The sequence below is a fragment of the Natator depressus genome, chromosome 3 (assembly GCF_965152275.1).
Source record: "Natator depressus isolate rNatDep1 chromosome 3, rNatDep2.hap1, whole genome shotgun sequence".
In the NCBI taxonomy this organism is placed as follows: domain Eukaryota; kingdom Metazoa; phylum Chordata; order Testudines; family Cheloniidae; genus Natator; species Natator depressus.
The window spans coordinates 34,413,424-34,436,468 of NC_134236.1; the positions used below are offsets into that span (position 1 = coordinate 34,413,424).

Consider the following 23,045-nt stretch of genomic DNA (forward strand, 5'->3'; position numbering starts at 1 on the left):
TGCAAATAAGGTCTGAAGTAACAAGAATGCTCAAATGCCTGGAGTACACAGTCTTCTTGAAAAATCTTCATTCTGGAATCTTCATTTATGTTTCATCTTTAGGTTAAGAACAAGTCCAGGACTCATTCGCTTACATACCAATGCCCCAACTTGTTGCTGGAGCTGCTGTGGTGCAATATTTGAGATGGGACATAAAATTAAGGCTATGAATACATATGATCATTAAAGATTCCAGTGGCATTTTTCACATTGGAAAGGGTGCTGTAAACCGTGAGTCCTGGCTGAATTTCAGCTTATGCACACTCCGGCCTACTTACATTTCTTAAGAGGCACAGCACAGAATTTCACCCTAAATTCCAGGCAACATGGGCTCTCTGGAAGGTCAGTATCAGGAATGAGGACTGGCAGCCTACCTAGTCTCTGGGCAGCCTATAAGCACAGCTGAGCCACAGCAGGGCTGCCTGATTGATCACTCGACCCGATTGCCTGAGGAGGTCAGCAAGTCTGCTCCTAAGCCCAACAGCAACTGATCTCTGGCTGCTCAACGCACATGCCTGCAGCTACAACCTTTCTGTTCCTGTCCTGATCCTGTCTTGTTCTCAGCCTGGCTCCTGTCCTGCCCCCTTGCCTGGTTCCTTACTCTGGCTTTGACATTTGGTGCTGTTCCTGGCCTTTGACTCCAGCTCTGAGCACTAGGCCTGACTGCCCACACCCCAGTCAGTGACAAAAAGTATGTAAAAGCTCTGTATCACTGAAAGAGCCTGCATCCTGTATGCAGAAGGCAATGTCAGGCAGGTTTCTACACTAAAGACCAACTTATTTTAATCTAGTCACTTTGGTCTTTGGTTTGCTAATAAGATCAATCCCAAACATAATGTCCAGTCCATTGGCTAAAAGCAGCCACTACTTTTACAGGTCACAAATAAAGTGTGTGCACATGTATCTATAGCTAATGAATACCTATGTGCACACATCCAAAACTGTAGGCTGTGCACACAGATTCAGCAGGAGCGTGGTACGGGTTGGGTTAGGGAAAACTGAACAGCATTAGAACTCATCTAGTTCAGTCTTAGGCCCTGATCCTGCAACTGACTCCATGAAGACATGACGGAGCTCTGCACGGGTCAGCCCACACAGAGTCATTTACAGAATTAGGGGTTTTATTTTTTCTAAAGTGTATCCTAATCTTCTTTTCCCTTTTACAGTTTGGGTTATTTCTCCTTGTTACGCTTCTCTCAGTCAATGTAAACAAAGCCTCCGGTACCTTCTATTATTACCTCTCCAATATTAGTAGACTGCTATGCTGACCCCTGTTGCCTTTAGCAGGTAGCAAGTGTGTTTGCTTTGTTCTTCCCTGTCCCTAGGGCTATTTGAAAGGCTACCTTTCTTCTCAGAAATGATTTCTTAGGGCACTAGTCAACATTGCACAAGCATCATTATGAAAAAGGACAATCCATTTTTAAAAAAACCATTGGTTAGGAAAAGCTAAATGACATGGTTTTTTTTGAAGCAAAAGAGGCATTTCAGTGATTTATTTCTTTTCCAAACCTCTCTGTTTCCCTGGAGAAGGATGTGCATCCCAAAGATACTATAAAGAGAGTAAAAAAACCCAACTTGAAAGAAGCAGCAGTGTTTAAAGTTAGCATTTAGTATATCTGCAAGCAGCAGCAGCAGGGTTTAATGTGGGAAATTCCAAACTAAAACTTCTTCAGCTAGACAGTATGCAGTACAAGAGTAGACTTTCAATTTATATCTTTGATATGAGTCATTGAATGTTCTGATTCGTAGTTTATTTGTCCTGTCTTCAGCAAAATCAATTGAATATAGGATTATCCAACTATGATGCATTGTCTCTGTGCCTCAGATGTTATATTGATGAAATCTTAGTGTCTGGCACTATCTTAGAGGAATATAAAATTCTGATTTGATCTGCAGCCAGCTTTCCTCCCACTCTGGATCAATGATGGAACATTCATGTATTCATGAACCCAAATCTTGAACACTCCATGTAATCCCCGATCTTATAAGAATCTGCTTAAATTTCCAGCCTGTATATTTTCTATTGGCTATGGATAGAGCACATCCAGTCAACGGCCCTTGCTGCTTTTAAATTTTTGAGCCGTTACATAGCGTTATGTTTTGTCGTGATGTGACGACAACATGGTTCCCATTCGTTATTTTCTTTTAAATACCACCTACACAGACTTCCATTCTGTGCTGGCTCCTCCATGGATTTCTTTTTATTTGTCATTACTATTTTTGGCTGAAGACTTTAGGGTTTTCTTTTGCCCAACCTCTTAGGTGAAGCCATATTCAAAGAAGCCACCTAGCCTTCCTCAGGATGGGTCTTGGCATATCAGACCACGTGCCACCTTTATCGTTCTTCCTATTGTCATAATATCTACGTTTTCACAGCAGCAGCTGCACACCAACATTGCGGCTGATAGAATAGCTCACCTCCTCCTGGGCATTAGTGCTGCTCTTGGGCCTGCTGCTATGTGGTATACAAGAGGGATGCAGTTGGTAGATCCCAAACTGATGTAAGCAGTGGTCTGAAACACATGGGAGAAAAGCCTTCAGGAGCAAACCATATTTGCGTAGACACACCTGCTTTGCTTAGGCAATCAGCAGACCTGCCTGCTTTGCCGACATGATCAATTTCAGCTGTTTTGAATTAAGATCCACTTTAGTTTTGGATGCATGGGGTAATGAAATGTTATTATCCTTATTGTATGAATAAATGGTAGCCTGGGACTTGGGAGACTTGAATTCAGTTCCCTGCTTCACCATAGCCATCCTGTGACACCTTGGGCAAGTCACCTAGTCCCTTTGTGACCCAATTTCCCATCCATAAAAGGATGATAGTAGCACCAGCTTACCTTACAAGGGTGCTTTTAGGATAAATACACTAAAACTTGGATGCTGTGGTAATGGGGGCCATACAAGCACCCCAGATAAAAAGAGTACAGGTTCTCTTCTTAAATGCAAGTAAACTGGTGACATTTGCTAAGTTACCAAAAGACTTAATTTAAAGAGGGTGAGAATAAAATTGATGGATTTCCCTGCCTCTTCTGTTGACAGTTGCCATCTTTAAAATGAACACACTGTTTGCCATTTCCTCATGGGGTCTGACTAATGTGAGGAAAGGTTTGAGATTTAAGTAAATTATTTCCTGGTTGCATTTTATATCCACATTCTACAAAAGAGGTTAAATGATGGATGACTCAGAACAATGATATTGCATTAGTTTTGCTGAAAGAGTTAAGGTCACTAATAGCATGCAGTTATAACACTTAGCCCCTCACATCTTCAAAGCAATGTACAAACAGTAACCAATTAATCCTCAAAACACCCCGCTAAGGTGGAAAAGTAAATATCCCTCTTTTACAGCTAACCGAAGCTCATGGCTAAATTTATTCAGATCGTAATGCAGTTGTGCCTGCTTGCACCAGCAGTGAACTTGTCAACAGAATAGTTAAATGGCTTTCCTCAAAGCTGCAAAGAAAGTCAGCAGCAGTTCTAGGATTAGAATTCCGGAGTGACTCCCAGCTTCACTTCCTGGGCACATTCTGCTGGGCCACATTAGCTCTCTGTGTAGATGGGATAAAGCTATAGTCAAAGTGCCTGATAAAGTAGCTCTTTTATATGGCAATGTGGTGGTCCGAATGCTTATGTGCAGTATTTCTTTAACTCTCGATATTTTAGGGTACCTGATCAACGCCCATTTGACACTGCTTTTTTGTTTTGTTTTGGTCTTTGTTTCCGTAATAAAATGTGTGAAGTTATTTCTTCACTGACCTCAGCTCTTTCCTGAGAATTTACTCTCCTACAAACCCACTATCATAAAGTTTAGCACCGAAACAGAACGGACTGTTAATACAATTAAAGGAAAACTGCAGCATAATAGGATTTCAGTAAGGCTATTCTGATACCCCAGCTGAGGATCTGGCCCTAAGAACTGACTCTAGAGACATAGAGGATGGAGACACTCCCTGACAATTGACTTGACTCATGTAAAGGAGACATAGAAATTTCAAATAAATCAAAACCATTTACGAGGCTGTTTATCTGAAACTAATGTATCAAACTTGAATATTCATGATAATGAAGGAAATGAAGCTGCTGAGCTCTTTGAAAAACCTGCTCCCATTGATGTGAAACTCTCATGAGTTACTTATGGAGTTCAATACTTCCAAATACTGTGATTAAATACAAATGAACTACATGACATTTACATCATATGGGCTCATTGAGACCCAGACCTGCTGGCCCCAACTCACCACAAAATATTGTTCTATTGACTTTCTCATAGTGCGTTATGCCACAATTTATACTGTTATACAGGGGTCTCAAACTCAAATGACCATGAGGGCCACATGAGGACTAGTACATTGGCCCGAGGGTCACACCACTGACCCCCCTCCTGCTGCCCTGGCCCCACCCCCACTCCACCCCATCCATGAGGCCCCGCCCCTGCCCCACCTCTTCCCACCCCTTCCCTGCCCCCATTCCAACCCCTTCCCCGGGAACAGGGAACCGTGGCCAATTGTGACCTTCAGGGGAGGTACCTGGAAGCGCGGCCAGTGCAACGCACAGACCCTTGTGGCCCTCCTCCCCCAGATCCCGGCCGCTTCCCGGAGAGGCACGGGGGCAGGGCAGGCAGCCAGGGAGGGAGCCTGCCCTCTCCCTGGTGCGCACTGGGCCGGAGCCACTCTAGATAAATGCTGGGGGGGACGGGGGGGCTGTGGAGAGCTGGCGGGCCACAGAAAATAACCCCGCGGGCCACGTGTTTGAGACCCCTGCTGTTATATCACACCAATAACTGTATTAATGTAGCCTGAAGGTTAACAGTTGCAGTCACCAAAAGTCAGGGAATACAAATGCTAAATTTCCAGCAGGGCGGTGTATTTTGCATCTTTTCATGATATTCTGCATCTGAATGTGCCAGGAAAGAGGTCCATGCCCTCTTATTCATTGCAAGGAAGAGGATTAGGAGAGGAAGGCTGGTCCAGTGGCTTGGGTGTTATCTTGGGCCTCAGGAACCCAGGGTCAACTCTGTGCTCTGCCACAGATTACCTGTGTGATCCTGGGGAAGTCTCTCCATTCTTCATCTGTAAAATGGGAGTAGGAATATTTCTCGGCCTCATGCAAGAGTTGAGGATAAATACATTAACGGTTGTGAGGTGCTCAGATACTACAGCCCTGGGGATCATATAACATGGATAGGCCTTAATGGGAGTACTCACATTTGTAAACTTAAGGAGCTCCTTAAGTTTTGCACGATTGGGGCCTAAATTTATGAAAGGCATTGTCTAAAACAATGTCAGGTAAGGTTGCTTGCACCTATAGAGATAAAGCTGTGTGCAGATTTGAGAGTGGAAAGTTCAGGAGACATCATCATTTGGAGGGCTGAATGTAGGCTTGATCTTCACAACATCTTACTTTCTAAACCTGGAGCTTCAAATGTGATTTACTATGTAACCTTGGGCAAGTCTTTTCATCTCTGTGCCAGGTTCCATATCTGTAAAATAGAGTCAATAATTTTTTACCACCCCTTACAGAAATCCTGTAAGGTTTACCATGATTAGTTTGTCCATGCTGTTCTTTGTACATGTAAAGCATTACGTAAATCTTCTGGAAAGCTGAGTTTTAAAAAAGTGAAAAGCAATCCTGAAGAAAAATATTTATAAAGCCACAAACTTTAGAATGTTTGATAACATTTCAAAATATGGAACTTCAAATGCTTGAAAGTTGGGTTAAGTTAATTTCTGCACATTTGATCCTGAATGTGCACAAAACCAGCACAAACTGCAAGATGCTCCTCTGACTGTTTTTGGATACTAAAAATCCGGAGCTTGTCCACATCACAAAATTATTTCTTTAATATGATACACAGGGGGTGCATGTTTCCATTGGATTATCGCTAATCTAATCACTACCAAAAGTGGTCTTTTCAGGTCCAGGCTGAGTGCGTGGGTCTAGATTAGAGCTTTGTGCTTTAGTCTTTCTGAAGCATACTTAGCTACAAAATCTAGTGATGCTGGCTCAGTCATGTCTCATTGCTGAAATGAAATGTTCACTCATCAGCGTCAATGATACCATTTGTGTGTGTGTGTGTGTGTACGTGTGTGTGTGTGTGTGTGTGTGTGTATATATATATATATATATATATATATATATAATGCCAGTTCAGCTATTTGAGGATCTGGCTTTATATACGTGTATATACACAAACACATACACACACACATATGTGTGTGTGTGTTTGTGTATATACACATATATAAAGCCAGGTCCTCAAATAGCTGAACTGGCATAATAACCCTTTGATTTCAAGGGAGGATCTGGCCTACAATACATATGGATTGCAATAAGTATATGTTTAGGTCAGTGGCTTTTCGGGGTACAGGCTTTCACCCATCGTATTTATTTTGACTCTTTAGATTTATTTTATGATTATTTACACAGAGCTGTAAGTGTGCACATATGATTTAATGTCATTATAAAATACAAATAATTGCCTTTAATGATATCTTAATGTTGAAATTTGAAGCGCTCAGAATCAGAAAGTTCTGAATATCAAGGATGCTCCAACAATATTAACTCATTATGCATCCTCTGATGTATGTCATACCACATCATTGCTAACAAATAATTGATTACAATTTGCACTTACCCAAGAAAACCCAATTAGAAAATGCCATACATGTGTGATGTGTCCTGAGATGAAGTGCAGGAAGCAACGTTAAGATCCGATCCTGCTGTGGCTGAAGGCAATAGCTATATGTCTCTTGACCCTTTCCATCTCCTTGGTTGTCATTTTGCTGGAGCCATCATGTCCCCTAAGTGCCTTAGAGTTGGGATGTCTACAGAGGCACCACCCATCCTGATGTCACTTCTCAGCACCCACAGTCAAAAATATCAAAAGGGAGGGGGTGGTCTCACAGACTCAGTCTCCAGGGAAGGAGGCAATGTTTGAGGGGTCACCAAACAGCTATGTGTCATCTTCTGGTGATTCCTACCTTAGAATTTCAAATCTTGTCTGTGCCCTAGAGCTAAGCAGCTCCAGTTCCATGGAGGCTGTATATATATCTACATGCAGAAACATAACTCTGCTGCAGTGGTATTTCCAGTTTTTGAGCTGGATTAGACTGGTGCAGGGTCAAATAAGCCATGGATTCCAGGCTGATAAGTCAAGTGAAAGGCAAGGCATCAGGCATTAGGGGGAGGGAAAGCTCCGTGGTTTGAGCATTGGCCTGCTAACCCCAGAGTTGTGAGTTCCATCCTTGAGGCGGCCATTTAGGGATCTGGGGCAAAAATTAGGGATTGGTCCTGCTTTGAGCAGGGGGTTGGACTAGATGACCTCCTGAGGTCCCCTCCAACCCTGATATTCTATATATATATGGAAAACACATAGCGGGATGTATTCTCTAAGGTGTCCAATGACTGGGGTGATGAGTGCCAGATAGTTTCCTTCACTTTTACCATTATCCAAGTTGTGTAAAATGAGCATGTGCAAAGAAAGGAAACGGCCCTGTACAGAGACAGCAACTGAAAAATGAACAAACAGGCCCAGGATGTGGTATAAATCTTGTTGCCCTAATAATGTGCAGAGATACACTGAGAACATTTCCTTTGCACATTTTTCATCCAAAGGGCAAGTTCTGGCCCTGCATCAAGTGACAGAGAGTTGTATTATTGTAGTAAATTAAGACATTTCAGGGAAACATTTTTCTGGTACATCCACTTTAATGGGAACATGATTAAGGCCGTATGAGCATATTAATAAACAGTGTGCCTGAGCCTACTTCCACTGAAGTCAGTGATGATTTTTCCATTGACTTCAATGGGAGCAGAATTGGGGCTGGAGTTTCAGTTTTGAAGCATCACTGCAATGGTGTCAGTAGTTTAATTCATGAAGGGCAGAATGCAGATGTTGCTATAGAAATAAAGACCAATTTAAGAGAAAAAGTGGTCACATACTTTTGCATGGGCCCAGCTCATGAGTGCAGTTCAGGGCTTTGAAAATACCCATGCCTAGGCATGAAAAACACCTTGACTTGTATGTCATCAGGCATTGTGCATGCATTTTTGAAAATGTGGGCCATAAGAGGATAGCTGTGACCATTGGATGGAATTATTTTGATGCTAGGAACATTGAGGCCTACATCTAGGGGTGGAAGATGCTCACATAGATAGAGGTGTTAAGATTCTTTATTACGTGAGGGTTTTTTTCTCCCTTTTTCATTTTGCTACGTTCTATAATAGATGCCTTTTCTGCTCAGATGTCGCATAGGATCATCTGCACTGGTGTCATCAGCAATCACGTAGCGCCCCATGGCTGCGGTGCCACAAAGCCTTCCTGGGGCCCTTTCCTGACATCCCAACAATGCAGTGGACTGAGGCAGTAGCTGACATTACAAAGGTGCTCAATTCTCTTAAGTCTCCCATTCTGCTATCATTTGTTTTTTGAAAAAGAAGCAGCTATTTTAGAATATAAAATCCTTGCCAAGCCACGCTTTCCTGGGTTCCTCAGATTAGTAGCCAGCCCTGCCTTTGTTTATAGACACCTAGATGCTGTTACTAATCAGTTTCTACATCGAATGCTATTGCTGTTTTAACTTGTACTCCAAAGAAAAGTTCTATAATCTGGCAATATCGTAAATATCTCATGTTAGGGGAAAAGGTAGTGAACTATTAGGATAAATCCTAATTGATATTAATGGATCGCATCAACACATTTGGTTCCTTTCTTTCTAAATGGCATACATCTATGGAATGTTTGAAATGTAAGAGTTTGATCTGAGTAATGGTCAAAGTCAAAACTGAGAAAGGGAATTTATTTTTCACACAATGCACAGGTGGAATGTGGAACCCATTGCCACAAGGTATCATTGAGACCAAGAGGTCTGCAATGTTACAAAATATATACTGAATTAGATCTGATCCAGCATGGCAGTCCCTGCCATGTATAAGTACGTACATAGCCAAATGCTGCATTATAATATTTCTTTTCCTGTCTTTTATACTCCGATCCTGTGATAGATGCTTAGGCACTACAGTGATGTGTGCCATTTAAGGGTCTAGATAAATAGTTCATATTTACTTGTTTTGTTTCTTGGTACTGCTAATATTATGCCTGATGTTTGCATACTCAAAGGGGTACATCTTCAGAAGGAAGGCCTCCCTTTCATTTTCACAATTTGCTCTCTCATTTTTGTGCTCAAAAGTAAATCCAGGGTGCAAATCTGAAGAGTTGCATCCCTAACTACCCAATCGGGGGGTGCAAATCAACAACTTTCTCAGTTTTGCACCCTGGATTTAATTTTGAGCACGATGCAACTACTCAGTTTTGCACTTACAGCCCATTATGTGGATCCAAAAATGCGGAAGCAATGAGAGAGTTTTGGTGTCAGCCTTTCTGAATATACTCCTCCCAAATGTACACTTTTTAAGATCTGTTTGAGATTAGGTATCTGCAGAGGAAATGAAGAGGGCAAAGCTCAACTACCTTGGAATATGGCAAGAGAAGGTATTTTGGTAAATGTGCTCCTCTCCGAGCCCTGCATTTGCCCATGCAAGCATGTGCCCAGTGTGTTGCTGTCTTAGGAGACCATCTGTACTGGACCTGTTTGGTAGATCCAGCCCTGCTGTTATGTATGTTTTCCCTAGTGTGGCAAAGCAGCATATGTAAAAATGCTACTATGCTATGAAAAGCACTGATCAACTGGCACAAATACAACATACTCAGAAGTGTATTGTGGTACTGGACAAAGGCTCAGTGTCATATCGAGCAGTGCATTTTGGGAGTAGAGGTGGGAAGCAGGTAGCTCAGTTCCAGTCTGTTTCTAGTTTCTTCAGCTCTGCAGAAGACCACCGTCCCCTCACATTGTTTGAGATATATTATAAAAAACAGCTGAAATAGACAGGTGGCTTTCTTTAATCATTTGGAAGGATTTATACTGAGTTAATTGTATATCTATAACAACGAGTATAAAGATACACTCTGTGGTTACTCAAAGATTCTGACCTAAACATTTATTTCATGTTTTAGCACCAAAATTGGCAGAGAAGGATAAAATGTCGAAAACTGTTATATCCACCTGAAAGAAAAAAATCGTGAGTAAAACCTATTTCCTTGTGTGAAGCTTTTCATTAGGAGGTAGATCATACCATGCCAAAAAGAAGAAACCCTGGGTTATGCTATTTTCCTAACATATGGGGAGATTTTGTTATGCCAGGGGACCTGCAGATCAGTTTCTGTGTGAAGAAGTCAAGGTCTGATTATAGTTTCTACATTATTATTTATAGTTTAGCAGTCATACACACCACGTCCTTGGCTGTGGCATTGCAGTTAGCTCCATCTATGTCTGCTTCCTAAATTTATTGATCTCATTAGTAGATAAAAGTGACAAAGATAGCTCATAATACTTCTGAGAAATGTAAAACCATTAGCAGGTCATTGTCAAAGTTATAATATGTCCTTTTAAGCTGCTTAGCAAACGGGTGGCAGCCTATGATACAGGGATTAACCTGTGCCAGGAGTGACTGAGTGGAGTACAGTGGAATGGTTAATATTCAGCCTGCCTATGAAGCTCTGTAGCTGCCACATGAAGTGATATAGTGAAATGATAAACAGAAATGCATTAAAAACAAAGGCAATGGAAGTTTTTCTTCCCCTTTCTTTGTCTTGCTCTGCTTAAGGCATGAGGCATAACAGGTTTTAGAGAATGAGTCTGAAATTAGAGTCGTCTCTTGGAGTTGAATTTTTGTTGGGCTTGCGAGACTCCTGGTTTTGCTCCCTGCATGTTTGATGCCCTGGGGCAAGTCACAAAGGCCCATGTTCTCTAAAGTAGGTGCCTAAATCCTAATTTAGGCATTTAAATACGGTATATACTGGGTCATTTTGGATCAGTGTGCAGAGAAATTGGCGAGCCCAGCAATGGAAGGGTAATGCTGCCTCATGGGATTTGGGTTTGAGACACAAACTTGCTCCCTTGATCCTCAGCTAGAAGTGCACATTGGGGAGTTAGGAGGGAAGGGGAAGGGGGATTGAGATAGGGGAGGAAGCATCTTGTGACTCTCTCTAGTGTCTCTGTCCCCGTTCGGCCAACTGAAGTAGTATCAGTACTTCCTTGTTCCTTTGCTGGCATGATGATCACTCAAATACGTCCCTGTGGCGAGGAGGAGTAAAAGAGAGAAGAATGATAAGATTTTAGAATTCTCAGGATCCGGTTCACTGTTGTCCTGTGTTATGTGACTTCACTTACACTCACTTTGCATTGGGGTGACATGTTACCATTCTCATTTGGTAGCATTTTATGCCCACTTTGCACAGGAGGAAATGACTACGCCAGGGCAAGGCAGCAATGAATCAGCCCTGAATGGTAGTTTGTAGACTCCTGCAAAAGGCAGTAGGAAGATAAACATTATTAAACAGTCATTTATTTCTCCTGTCCTTGAGCACATATTGGTTTTATCCACTGGCAGCAAGTCGGGCACAGGAGGACAAGACTCCCGGGCCCCATTCCTGATTCTGCCATTTCTCGCTGTGTATCCTTGGACAGGTCTTAGCCTTTCTGTGCTTGAGAATATGTTTCTGTAAATTGGCATGATGCTCATATGGTATCTACCTCCTGGAGGTGTTTTGGGGCGTAATTAATGTTTTTAAAGCACTTAGAATTCCTTGGATTAAACCTGCTAGACGGTTATTAATAATTATACAGTAAGTAGCAATTCTCAACCAGCTGATCAGGTACCAGTCTGCTGCGATTTTATAGTAACATAGATGTTACCATTTTTATTACTGTAGCACCTAGGAGCCCTAGTCATGGACCAGGACCCCATTGTGCTAGGTGCTGTACAGACACAGAACAAAAAGATAGTTCTTGCCCCAAAGAGCTTACAATTTAAGTATAAGACACAAGACAACAGACGGAGACAGACAGACAAGGGAGTACAAGGAAACAATTAGACCATTTTGGTGAGCATGATAGGCAGTGCTCTCTGCCATAATGCCTATAATAAAATTGACAATGGCTGCTTGTGAGCTAAGGACAGTTTTAAGACATCGTTTTCTACTTGATTTAGCAAAACAATCTTTAAGGTTTAATGGGATATTTCCAAATCTTGGAAATACACAGGATGCATTCAATAAAGAATTAAAGGATGATAGCATAATGAATAGAGCTGTGTGGAGAAAGGTAATTCCCTTTCATGGAGGATTTTGATATTTCAAAATTTGGTTTCATTTAAGTTAGAAAGGAAAACAAAACATTTTGAAGTTCTCTGTGAAAGGGAAAGCCCTGGGGTTCCCAATTCCAAGGCAGTCCACCTGGCTGGCTGCTCTGGAGCTGCAGACCCTGGAAGCCCTGCCGTCTCCAGCCCACAGGCAGTCTGCTTGGCGGGCTGCCCAGGAGATGCAGACTCTGGAAGCCCTGTGTCCAATTTTCATGCCCGCACTTTAAAAGGATGTTGACAAATTGGACAGGGTTCAGAAAAGAGCTGCAAGAATGAATCCAAGTCTGGAAAGCTTGCCTTACATTGAAAGAATCTCAATCTATTTAGCTTATCCAAGAAAAGGTTAAGAGGTGATTTAATCACAGTCTTTTTAGTACCTCCATAGTGAGAAGATTTCCAGTAGTAAAGGAATCTTTAGTTTAGCAGAGAAAGGCATAACAATATCCAGTAACTGTGAGCTGAAGCTAGACAAATTCAGACCAGAAATAAGATGCAATTTTTTTTAACGGAAAGGGTAAGATACTATTTAAACAGCTTACCTAGGGATGTGATGGATACTCAGTCACTTGAAATTTTTAAAGCATATCTTTCTAAAAGACATACTCTGGCTCAACTAAGGGGGGCTTAATGTAGGAACCACTTGCTGAAACTCTGTGGCTTGGGCAGAAGGTCAGACTAGATAATCATAATGGCCTTAACTTTGGTGAATCTATTAATTCTTTCCTTTATGGTTATAATGAACATTCTTTGTTTCTCCATGATGCTGGCCCAAAGAGCAAATCTCTGCTTGTCGTTTTCTAGCCCAAATCCCAATATGCACAAGATCTTGAATACTGCTGATGGACTTCTGTTGGCTTTGCCTGAAAAAGGAAATCCGTCTAAAATAAAAAATGATATTTTAGCCCTCTGACAGCTTCTTACGCCAATCCTGGAAAGAAATGGGAACATTTTCCAAACATGCAAATGTTCTGTCCAGAAGCATGAGTATCATTTTCAGTTTTAACAACTGCTTCGTTATGTGTCACTCCTTATAAGTGGTGTCTTACAGTTGTTTCAAAAAGACACTTAGGGACTTTTCCAATAACTAAATAAATTATATTTCTTGATACATGGATTTACCAAGCATTGTGTTTTATGTGCTCAAAGCACTTTATGGTCATTAACTCATTGATAAATTCATGAACAGGTTTATATAACAGGGTTGACTGTGATAACAGGGAACTGGGCTCTATAACTCAGGAGTTCCCTTCCAGTCCTATGTTGCTAATTAATTCTCTCAACTGCCCTGTCTGCCAGGCAAGGCTGTAAGTATTATTACCTCAAATTTATAGATTTTCAAACTGAGGCTGAGATGAAGTGACTTGCTCAAGACTAGACCATGCTACTGGCAGAGCCTGGATTAGAGGTCAGGACCTCCTGACTCCCAATCCGATGTTAGTTTCTCCAAACCAAAATGCTACATTAGCTACACAACAGGGGAACAGCACTCTTGTTAGTATGTTAGAATCTTTCATCTGCAACTAGAGATGGTCAGAAATATTTCAACAAAACTGAGTTTCATTAGAAAATGCCCCTCTGTCGAACCTGAAATGTCTTGTGAAAACAGGCTGGGTTGGATGGACTTTTCATCAAATCACAGGGAGGGTTCGGCAGGTTGTTGGGGAGCCCGGGCTTCCAGCGTCCATGGCTCTGGGCAGCTCTGCTGTGCTGGTGTTGGACAAATAGTCAAAGAAACCAAGCAAACGAAAATTCTACTGGGTAGTATATGGGCTTGTCCACATGGAGGTGTGATTTTTAAAGCTCATTAAAGGGCTGCGCATTAACTGGGCCATGTAGACCCTCCTGGTGAGCACTAAAGGTTCCCTAGAGTGATTTACATTAAAGCACACCAGCAGGATCTATATGGACTAATTATGCACAGCATATTAGTGTGCTTTAGAAATCACACACCCTGTAGTGTGTATTATCCCACTGTGTAGACAAGCCCAAGGTGTTTTAATTAAAAATACATCAGTGTTTTATATAACAAACAAGTTTTCCTGCCTCTTTGGGGGTCACTTAGGAGGTTTGCAAAACATGGGAGGGTGAGAGAATATCCAACTTAAAAGAAAAGAAAAAAAGAGGGTCAGTAAGTAAAAAAGAATGAAACAAGAAAATAAGATCCTAGTGTTTCTGCTGCAGATTGAAAAGAGCAAGGTGTAGGTGTTGAGATGTGCGCACACTTCTGACTCTCATTATATGCTCCCATATCTCATTCCATTTCGTGCTCCCTCTTGAGTTGGTGACAGTGATCTCTGCACTGAGTTGTGCCTCAGAGGCTTGGAAAGGTATGAAGAGCAGGACCAGTAGCAGTGCTTCAGAAGGTGAATTTAGCAGATCCAAAGGAAGTAGGTTCTACAATGTCAGTGATTGGCAGAACCAAATCTCTGGCACTTCGAATACAAGAATGATCAGGGTGGCTATTTGTGCATTTGTTGGAAAATGAAGGTGGAGTCAGTGTATTGTATAACAAACACTGTTGAACTAGAAGGATATATTCTCTGCATATTTAAAATGCAGATTCAAAGACTGATGTACATCTGTCCACCTCGATTTCTCCTTGTGGCAGGGGCCTCCAACTTGCTGGAACAGCTTGCCTATTGTACAATGCCATATACACGTATGGCATTTTAGAAATGAAATAATAATGATGGATAACAAATGGGTTCCAGATGTTAAGACTCCTCTGTGTTCAAACACTTCACTCAGAAAAGAAGAGAGTATGAACCTCCCCCCACATGACACTCTTAACAGCTAATGAGTGTATTTAACTTTCTTTGAAACCAGAGAAGATGGCAATGTGGAGACTGAGGTGGAGCAGAAGCAAGAGAAATAGCAATGCTGCTAGTTGTAGATAATTTCTGTGCTTGGTTCAAATTCACTGTGGGCGTGGGGTTACAGTACATTTTGGCTTCTGGAAATAAACAGCACTAAGAAAAATGTTAGCTGAAGATATCATGTTTAGTTGAATCTCCGAGACTTTTTGTTAGGAAATGGAGACCTATCATCTCTTGTGTTTGTACGTTTTCCGTGTGACACTGTCTCTGCAGGCATGGAGTCCTGGCCATCCTAATCTGCCATGGCAACTCCCACTCTTCAGTGAAATCCCTCCTAAAGACTTTCTGCATTGCCCACAAGAAAGGAGTTATTGGCATAACCTCCCCCATGATAAACAGACCACCTGGTTAAATGTCTTTATTCCTGCCCTATTTTGCCTGTCTTTTAACCAAGACACTTAATTACGATGGGCCAAATTCGGATACTTGTTATGGTATCACAATGCCAGGATCCTTCTGTTCCCACTTTGGGAACTGAATTGGTACAGACAAGTATTGGATTTATACATATATGTGGTAATGGGAAAACATACTTACATGAAATGATAATAAAAGACCAATAGTTCACAGTTTGGTTACTTTCTTCTTAATTGCCCTGATACCATTTACACAAGCAGTTAAATTTCACTTGTTGTATCTTATTGACTCATTGTGTTATACTGATATTTACTTATTTTTTCCTGACTGTGCAACTCACCAGTAACAACGTTCTCCCTTTTTGCATGAAGATGAATGATACGTGGCCAATGTTCAACTATCCATAGTGGGGAATGACAGGGAGGGCCAGTCACTCATTCTCATAATGTTTTTTGTTTATTTGTTTCAAAAGCTTCTTGTACTGACACAAATAATAAACTTTCCCCCTGTACAGAAAAAGAGGTGGTTGGGGTTTTTCTCTCTGTCAACACATTTTCCCCACCCACTCATTGTCTTTTATACACACACACAAATGTACCCGTATGCTAGCAAGTTTCAGAGAATTTCACACCATTTAGAAGAATTTGACCAATGTCCGGGAGGAAATGCTTACATTTTCAGAACCACGAGTCATTTCCACCAGTGCTACCTCCGCTGATGGGTGTTTCTGGGAACAATGTAAAGCACCAGTTGCTTAGCATTAAAATGTCATTCTTGGAAATATTGCTATGAGGAAACAAACCATAGAAGTGTACAATGTTGTCAAGAACTACTTGCTGTCTTCCCATCTTAGTGTCATAGTGAAAAGCACTTGTGTATTTTCGAAGTAATTTGTCCACTAAGTGATGTTGATGAAAGTGTTTCTTTGCCTATCACAGTGTCATAAAGAAAGTGATGTGTATTATTGACTTTCCTCATTGCTATGGCTCTGCCTCTGGAATGTTGCTTCTCATACATCCAGTACAATAGCAATACACAAAGGTGTAAGGAATGCATTTTTATGCGTGGAGGATTTATTAGTACTTTGTTAAATTTTTTAATATTGTATTTCATCTATAAAGATAAGCAAAGACAAATATTAATACAAAGATATATGGGAATGTAAATGAAATACAATTCATTTAATACCATTGATTACAAACATAGGGCTCCATTCTTCTCTGAGTGGGCTATAGCCATACAGGGAAGGTGGTACCTGCACATTTCAGTGCATGGAATTTCTCTTACCCCCTTCTGGGGATTGGGGTTGGGCGGGAGGAGGGAAGGAAGGGACAATAAGACTTGCACCCCCACTCTCCAAGAGAGGCTAGAGATGCCATTGCCAAAACCATTTACATGGGAGGATGTGCCAGAGGTGGTGCATACATTGCTGGGTGCACTGGATCACATCATCACCTGGTGGGAATTGACATAGCCCTATTGACTTCATTATTTCCTAAGTCCTTACATTTTAATGAATTCAGTGGTGATTTACACCAGTGCAAGATCTGGCCCATTGCATTTAAAAATCAATAATAATAATTTCAGGTTGAATGCTCAAAAGGAATTAGGCTCCTAACTTCAATTTAGGCTACTAACTTCCAGTGAAATCAGTGGAAGTTCAGAACCCAACTCCTTTTAAGCATTCAGCCCTTCCTCTCTAGTTGCAATGCCATTAAAACAGCTTTTTAGTAAATGACCTTTAGTAGTTAGAACAAAATCTTTCTAAATCCCAATGATTTAAATATGGACCAGCAGGGGTGGATTTTGTTTATTAGAAAGCCTGCTACCCACCTCAATATTCCCTTCTGCTAAACTTGCCTCCTCCAGAATTTAAGGCATCAAGTTGCAGGGGGCTAAACATAAGGCACTTACTAATTGCAGATGAATAGTGCCAAGACTATGTACAGATGGTACCTGAAGTTAGTTGCTGAAGACTATCCAGTAGACTATATATAATGTGCACAACATGTATGTGTAGTAAGTAGGGAGAACAACTTTTGTGGTCTCTCACATTTGTAAAAAAAAAAATTTGTGAAATCATAAATGAACATTCTCAGTCTGTGAAAAAGCTTATTTAGGAAAACAGAAACCGGTATTTCTGTTTATTTAACTTAATTAAATTAATTAATTTAACATGCTTCAAGATTTCGGTAGTTTACAGATACAGGTGTAAATATCTGGTGAGCATACTATATATATTAATCTACACATACGTAGCCAGTAAATATTTTGCTGCATTAGTTTGCTCATTCCCAAGCAATCAATTGTGAACCTCCAGTGTTGTAACAGGTCCACAGGGAACATTTGTGCTTTGGTTGGCACTTAGATTAAATTTATTATATGATTTTTTTCCCTTCAAGGCTGACATTTCGGTTTTATAAAAAATGGTTATGTGCCAACTGCCAAAGTCAAATAATTAAATGGTAAATTTGAAATTTGTAGAGGGAAACTATCATTCAGTGTTACTATATGACCTTGGGAGAATGAACATATTAATCCATCTCACAAATGGCATTGGAGATCTTCCCCCAGGGGGTCTGATCCTGCTCCCATTGAAGGCCATGGCAAAAGGCCCATAGGTTTCTGTGGGCTCAGGGTCAGGCCCATGGATTGGAACTAACTATGCTTTTTCTTTTTCTTCGTGACACATCAGAAATAAGCAGAGGCCCCTGTGAGCATACATAGTCTAATCCAGGTAATACAACACCCAGTGAAGAGAGAGCATTTTAATTTGTTCATTCATTCTCCATTAAACTGTTTATTCTAAACTCTTAATAAGGGCTGAACTCCTATTGAAGTTAGTGGGAAGCTAACATTTGGACCCATAATCCATGATTCTATGTTTGTTGTAGAATCATAGAAACTAATGATGGAAAACAACTATTAGAGGATAATACAGGACAAGAGTCCTCCCTAGAGCATTCTTTCAATTTCTATTGCTTTATCCAGTCCCTAACAATGGTGCTTTCCTTATGAGATTATTCCACAATCTGATAGATGTGACTGTCAGGGATTTCTTTACTGATATTTAGCCTCCATTTTTCTTTTCATAATGTCACGCCATTAGATATATGCTCATGACTTATCCTTGCTGTTTTTACCCCTCAAGTGTTTGTGGACCGCCCTTAATTATTCTATCGCTTAGCTATGCACACTTACCTATTTTAGGATCTGATTCAGCTCCCATTGAAGTCAGCTGGAATCATGTCAAGCACTGACTTTTCTTCAAGTCAGTCCCTCCAACTCTATGCACCTCTATGAACTCCTTCCAGTTTTTCAATATCTTTACATTAATGAGGTGCTCAGGAATTAATACGACACAGACACCACACAAGAGTAGTCATTCTGTATTGTTTTTGTTTATTTTGTACTGTAGGCCCAGATAGTGGATCAGGGCCCTGTGGTGCTAGACACCATGCTCATACCCAGAAGGACAGATCCTATCTCAGTTTGCTTGCAGTCTTAACATATGGTGAGAAATAGCAGGAGTGAATAAAAACAGTTAAGTTGGGACGGACAAGACATCAGCGAAACTATGCCTCTGCATTTGCAGCCCAACATTCCTCGGTTAATTTTGCTTCCACGTCTAATGCTGGACTCCTGTCTAATTTGCTGCCTGCCCTCACCCACGGTTTCATGATGTTGGCAAAGGTGCAGTGTATGTTTATTTCTGTGAGGAGAGTGGAGGTGACTGAACAGAGTAGCCTCCAGCCTAACTGGGAAATGTTTACACATATGGTGCATTATTTGGCAGTTTACTGGCATGAGGATGATGTACTGTAAGAAAAAGGCATTAGGCTCAGCCATTTGTAGTACAGGAAAGAGAAGGAATCCGTGGTTGGGTCACTAGCTTGGGACCTCAGGGTTCTGTTCCCTGCTCCGCCATAGACTTCTTGGGTCACCTTGGGTAAGCCACTCAGCTTCTCTGTGCCTCAGTGCCCTATCTGTGAAATGGGGGTAATAGCATTTCTCTACCTCATAGGGGAGTTGTGAAGATAAGTACATTAAATGATTGTGAAGTGCTCAGATCCTGCAATACTGTAGGCCACCTACGTATCTTAGACAAATAAATATGCTTGGTTTACATAGGTTGCCAAAATCACCACATTGGCTGGGGAAAGGATCCCCAAGCACTGAGTTCAAATTTCTGGGTAATTCAGGTTTCCTTTTACCAGCATTGAATGCGTATCCAAGTTGGTTCCATGCAAAAGGCGTGTGTGTGTGCGCACGCGTGCATGTATTAGGCATTGTTAAATCTTGAATCCCGCTTTCAAAGAGACCATAAATAACATGAAGGCAGTAAATCGCCCAATATTTCCCCCCAGAAGTTGTATTTCAGCATAGTCTTCATGAGTATCCTAATCTCCAATAGTATAAAGTTTCCTGCTATGATTGTTTGACTGTTGCCTATCACAGATCTGCTTTTGGCAGCTTTCTCCTCAACCTGCTGATTATCTAATGTGTGGTTACTAATACAATCTGGGATATTGGTGTAAACTGGGATGCAAAAGATGTAATAACTGCATGTGCTAAAGACAGTTTGTAATATAATTATCAATACTGTGAAAAGAAATACTGTATTGAGAAATACAGCCAAGTCTCTGTCTTTCTTGTGGAATGTGGCACAAGGAAACCATGCAATAAACAGGCATATTTGCCCCTTGAGGCACACTCATAATTTTCATTCTATTCATAGATTTTTAAGGCTTGAAGAGGGACTGTTAGATCAGCAAATCTGGCCATCTGTAAAACTAGAATTTCATACATTTACTCCTCTATTAGAACAAATAGAGGACAGGGTCAGATCTTCAGCTGGTGTAAATCAGCATTGTTCTACTGAACTGGAACTGATAGTATATCCATATAATGAATTATTTTTGCTTTTTCCCTGACTCTAAAGATAGTGGTCCTTTGCCTTTTTTTTTTTAAACAGCAGTGATGGGAGAACTTGGTGAAGGCTTGGCTTTCAAAAAAATCTTTAAAAATTTAAAAGAAAATGTTTAGTTTTCTTAAAACTTTTGGGGGATTTGTATAGCATTTGCCCCCTTAATTTAAACCCTTGGTTTCCCCCCAGAATAAACATAATTAAAAGAAAGTATTACCTATTAACTGGAAACCTGTGCTTTGATTCTTGTTTGAAAGGAATTCTTGTCCTACTTCCAGGACTATTGGGAGAACAAAACTAAATAACATAACAAAAGACACACAACAGCCAGAAACTCACACTTTGCCAAAGCAGAGTGGAACTTGAACTTGGAAAGTTCAGAGATTAATTGTATAGCTAGAGTCCATAATTTTTCAGAGGGTTCTCCATTTGGCAAAACATGATGCCTCATCACTATTTTGTAGCAATCTGTACAGTTATGTGGTTGATGTTATTGTATTTATAGCAGATACACCCTTATCATTCAGCTACAGTCAGACTTCTACCTGTGCAGAGCTACAGGTTTTAAGAATGCACTCAGACGATGTTGACACAGTCAATGAAACAACCGCCTGTAATCTGAACTCAGGCTAAGACTGTGCGTACACCAAAGCTGAACAAAAATAGGCTTCCTCCAGCTCCCCAAACACAGTGAAGGAGCCATTAAAGTAGAAGGACACCAGTGTGGGAAGATCATCCTGCGGGGTTCCTCCTTCTTCTCTTTAGATTCAATTCATGCAGCTGTAATCCTCTAGGAAGGACTGCAGAATATCGGTGGCAGCATTCTGCAAGAGGCTGGGACATCTCACTGAAAAATCACAGTGGGAATAGATATAAAATAAGGCAACTCCTTAAACTGGGCAGATTAACATGCGTCCACTCTGCTACCTAGTTAGCTAATGCTCTTCCTGAAGCCATAAACAGCCATAAAGTTACTGAGTTCTCCTCTCATACAAATTCTACCTAAGTGACAACAAATCAACTAATGACAGTTAAATTAATGGGTGGCTGGGGATAGTAGCTATTTATTTAAAAAAAAATAAAAAGGCCTTAGATTTTATATTGAATCACATTCCCCACCCTTTGTCTGGTTTTTTTCAGGTTCCATGGCAAGATCTCCAGAGTGGAAACCGTGTCTTCCTATATGTGTGTAGAGACCTCAGCACATTTTATGTGCCACCATCATATGGATAAATAATAATTACAATTTACAGCACACAGAAACATCAAAACATCTGGCATAGAACTTACTGCCAGAGCCCGTATTTGCCTGCACCCCTTTTTCTACTTTTAGCAGTACTACACCCACCTAGAAGAAGCAATCCTTGACCATGCCATGCAGACCTCTTTACAGGATGAGATTACACATCATCCTGATGCAGAAGCATTAAAATTCTCTCTGTTCAAGAAATCCTCAGTTAACTCTAGTGTGCTATAAATGGACCTGATAATTGTCAACATCTTTCATACAAACATTCCCAATGCAAAATGACATCCTTTACCTTATTTGTTGCCTGCAATGTAACAGGTACCCAGTCAGTAAACTATATTTCCCATAAGACCTCAGAACAAACTTCACAGAGTAAAAGGGGTGACAGCTACTGGCTTCGTGACCACGCTAAGCTGCTCCAAACTACAAGGAGGACCCCTAGGGTAAGAAGTAGCATCCAGCCACACTGGCCATGCTGTTGCATCAGCAACCCCCAATTTGCAAACAACAAACTGAAGTAACTTTTAACAATAGATAAAATGTCACACCACAACCCTCTCATCAGCAAAATAGCTTCAATGGGCTTATTCATGTACTTAGAGTGAGGCACATGCATAAGAACCATCTTGAAGTGGGACCATAGCGAACATTAATGATTCACTTATCGTGGGCTTTGCAGAAGTGATGAAGAGATTTAAATGAGAAAAGGAGAACGTGATTAAAATTATATGTCTCAGTCATGCCATTTGGGCACAATTGGAGGCAATGTGGACTTGATCTACCCAAGGAGGAAGCTCTCCAGCACACAAAAGAAGTATGCCCACTCCTACACCCGTTCCAGGAGAGGCATTATATTTATTATTTATTTCTGTATGCACAATACCCTACATTAGATATGCCTCCTCTGGCCTTAAAGAGTTGATACTCTAACAAACCAAGACAAAGAGACTGATGGAGGGTAGGGGAAACAGGCACACCACACAAGCAAAGCAGGCAGGTGGTGATTGGAGAGGCCCTGATAATTCAGGCTGAATAAAATAAAGATATTTAGACGATGCCTCAGTTAGGCCCCACCACACCAGAACCAGCCCATTCATTTATTTTAGGCATCAATGTAGAAGTGGATCTTCGGGAGTGTAGAGAGAGTAGTGGCCTTGTGAACCAACATACTTCCCATGCGCACTCACCAGCTTTGCTGCTGTGTTGTAGGAGGATTCTGCCTGCTCCATGTGCCCTTTTGGATATCTTGCCACCAGGGCGTATGTTCATTGCTCCAAGCTTGCTGTGCTGGGCTGTAAGGAGAGTCAGGACTTTTTCTACCCCTTTTTTTGCAAACTGGCAAAAAAGTCATTAAGATGGCATAAGCTGAAAAGTTACAAGCTGGAGTTGAATTTCC

At 41.1% G+C, this 23,045-nt stretch overlaps 1 long non-coding RNA gene across 1 annotated transcript in view; it reads left to right on the forward strand.

Moving 5' to 3' along the window:
* LOC141983809 (uncharacterized) overlaps positions 1-21,791 on the forward strand; it is a 45,058-nt gene extending 23,267 nt beyond the window's left edge. The window contains exons 3-5 of the long non-coding RNA XR_012638518.1: positions 8,286-8,425; positions 10,055-10,119; positions 21,541-21,791. This is a non-coding gene — a long non-coding RNA (uncharacterized LOC141983809). The remainder of the gene's footprint in view (positions 1-8,285; positions 8,426-10,054; positions 10,120-21,540) is intronic.
* Positions 21,792-23,045: the final 1,254 nt, after the last annotated feature.